Below are 3,387 nucleotides of genomic sequence, written 5' to 3'. Positions count from 1 at the left end.
TGGACATGTTGTAAGGAGGGACCAGTCCTTGGAGAGGGACATCATGCTTGGGAGGGTGGAGGGACAGCACAGGAGGGGAAGGCCCTCTTTGAGGTGGATTGATTCAGTGACTGGGGTAACCGGGATGGGTGTATCAGAAATGGTGTGATTGGCACAGGTCAGAGCAGGGTTCAGGACTGTTGTACATGGGGTCGCTATGAGTCACAAGCGACTCGATGACATGTAACAACAACAAGAATCCCTGGAATATTTGAGTTTAATAATAGGGTTCTAGAGAGATGCTGAAGAAAGAGTACTCCATTGTTCCCCTATTTTCCATGAAAGGCTTACACCCATTTCTTTTTTTTTTATTTCTAGTTTTATTAGTTTCTAATCAATATATTTGAAATTTGTGTTTTGAAGACAGTGAAGCTTATGTTATAGAAACATTCAATAGCATTGTAAATGAATACTTGAGTTATTGAATATGGATGGATTTTTTTTATGTGTGTGTGCTTTTTTTCTCACCTATTTCTTTATCCCCTGTCAGGGGCAGAAGAACTGACAGGATGGATTATCACCTCTAACATTATCAAGATCCTAAAGCTCAAAAGAACAAGGCCACACAAACACTTAAATGTCAATCCTCCAGGCCAAGGTCTCAAGTCTGATAATACATGTGGTGGATGAAGGACAGAATTCTCTGTGAGTGCTTTTCACATGGAGGTCAAGCAGCAGAGATTTGTTGGCTCTTTTTGTTGTCATTGTTGTTAGGTGCCTTCAAGTCAAATATGACTCGTAGCAACCCTATGAACAACACACCAGAACCCCATGCATCATCTTCACAGTCCCTGACACAGTGGAGTCACTGTCTCAGTCTACCTCGTCCAGGGTCTTCTTTTCTTTCGCTGTTGCCATCAAGTGGATTTCAGCTAACACTGACCTCAACTATACAGAGTTAGACTGTTTACATGCTTCTGATGGCTGTGATCTGGAAGCAGGTTGCTGGGTCTTCTGAGGTACCTCTCAGTAGATTTCAGCTCTTAATCTCTGGTTAGCAGTCAAACACTTAACTATTTTAACCAGGAGGCCAAGAGCTTTCTCATGTACTGAGGGAAGAAAAAAAACAAACCAACAACAACTGATCCTTTGCAGCTCCACTTTACTTGTCTAAGTCTAATGCAGATTATATAACATTTAGTCATTGTTTTTTCCACACTAGGTATTAAGTTTGTACTACCCTGAAACTTACTCTTGAAAATAGAGTAGCTAAAGTAAAAGAAAGAAATGTTGACATAAAAGAGCTGAACAGAAGATTTCAAAGAACAGCTCAAGAAGGCAAAGTATTAACAACAAAATGAGTAAAGACATAGAGTTAGAAAGCCCAAAAAGAAGAGCTTGCTTGGAATTTCTCAAGATGAAGGAACCTAAGAAGAAATTGCAATATGGAAGGCGTCTGTGAGCAAAATATTGAATGATGCAGGAAGCATCAAAATATAGGAGGAACACACACTAGCACTTTACCAAAACAAATTTGGGTCAACCACTTCAATTAGTTGTGGCCTCCACTGCACTCAGACCAGCCAGTGCTAACCACTTCAGGAAGCACATGTTATCAAGAACTGATGAAGGAAAAAACTCTAAACTGCACTGAAGGCACTGGCAAAAAATTAAGGCCTCAGAAATTTATGAAATTCTGATCTAGGTGTTTCAGCAAAGAGATATATCCCTAAACATGCTCACTAGCAAATGCCAACTGAGTGTGGAAATTATCAAATATTATGATTAATATCACATGCTAGTACAATCTAGTTCTTTAAACTCAAGCTGTATTCAGGTTGTAGAACCAGAGGTATCACTGCTGATGTCAGATGGCTCTTGGCTGAATGTGGAGAATACCAGAAAGATGTTTGTTGTTGCTGTTTTAGGTATCTTTGCGTTAAGTACAATTCAGAGTGACCCTATGAGAATAACACATCTGAACATCATAGTAGATTAGCAACAGGTCTTCTGATTTCTTGAATGATGTTACCATGGATGTTAATTGTAGATCCAAATAAAATGGAATCACTGATAATTGTAATCTTTTTTCCTCATCTATCTTGATGTTGTCTGTTGGTCCAGTTGTGTGAATTCTTTCTTTCTTTATGTTCAGGTGTATTTCATATTGAAGGCCATAATCTTTGATCTTCTTCAATATGTATTTAAGCTTTCACTTTCTGCATGCAAGGTTGTGTCATCTGCATAGTGGAGATTGTTATTGAGTCTCCCATTCTGATGTCACATTCTTCTTCATGTACTTAACCTCTCCAATTACTTGCTTGATATACAATCTCAAAAACAATGAAATTAACTACACCCTGGTGCTGAGCCATCCTCACAATTATTTGCTGATCAGACAGTTGTGATCTATTAAGTTTTCTTTATCAAAATTTGGGAGGATCTCTCCTGTCAGCCATTTGCCATGCCATCCAAGGGCCCTCTGCAGTCCGTGCAAGTCTTTGGATGCCAGAAGACTGCCATAGCCGTGGCACACTGCAAATGGGGCAACGGCCTTATCAAGGTGAACAGCCAGCCTCTGGAGATGATTGAGCCCTGCATGCTGCAGTACAAGCTGCTGGAACCTGTTCTGCTTCTGGGTAAAGAACACTTTGCCGGTGTGGACATTCGAATCCGTGTGAAGGGTGGTGGTCATGTTCCCCAGATTTATGCAATCTGCCAGTCTATCTCCAAAGACTTGGTTGCCTATTACCAGAAATATGTGGATGAGGCCTCCAAGAAGGAAACCAAAGACATCCTCATCCAGTATGACCAGACCTGGCTTGTAGCTGACCCTTGTCACTGTGAATCCAAGAAGTTTGGAGGTCCTGGGGCCCGTGCACGTTACCCGAAATCCTACCAATAAACCACTTTTATAATAAAAAAGTTATGAGATTTTAAGGCTTAAAAAAATTGATTATACTTCACTGTTTTGTTGAGAATATGTAAAGTAAAATAACATCAGCTCAAAGTGTCTACACATGCAATTTGTTTGTTTCTGATATATGCACCAACAACCAGAGCCAAAGAAGAAGAAATAATTTCTTTCTACCAACTTTATACTTGGACCAAGAGGCAGTCGTCAGAACAGAGCATGACAACACTGCATGGTTCAAAATTGGGAAATGTGTACGCCAGGGATGTGTCCTGTCTCCATACCTTTTCAACCTGTATGCAGAGCACATTATCTGGGAGGCTGGGCTCTATGAGGAGAAGCGTGGCGTTAGGATTGGTGGAAGATTCCCACCACTGAACCAATTGGTAGCATCAGGATGGAAGGCGAAGAGATTGAGATTGTTCACAGCTTCAGTTTGCTCAGCTCCACGGTCAACACTCTTGGCACCAGCAGCCAGGAAATAAAAAAAATGT

At 40.7% G+C, this 3,387-nt stretch overlaps 1 pseudogene; it reads left to right on the top strand.

The window, feature by feature from the left end:
• Nucleotides 1-2,443: 2,443 nt before the first annotated feature.
• Nucleotides 2,444-2,884, top strand: LOC102867209 (annotated as a pseudogene).
• The last annotated feature ends 503 nt before the right edge of the window (nucleotides 2,885-3,387 follow it).

The sequence above is a fragment of the Elephantulus edwardii genome, unplaced genomic scaffold, assembly GCF_000299155.1.
Source record: "Elephantulus edwardii isolate Elephantulus edwardi_28Jun2011 unplaced genomic scaffold, EleEdw1.0 scaffold00012, whole genome shotgun sequence".
Classification (NCBI taxonomy): Eukaryota; Metazoa; Chordata; class Mammalia; order Macroscelidea; family Macroscelididae; genus Elephantulus; species Elephantulus edwardii.
Note: the sequence above shows the minus strand (reverse complement) of the source record. Positions and strands in the feature narration are given on the sequence as shown.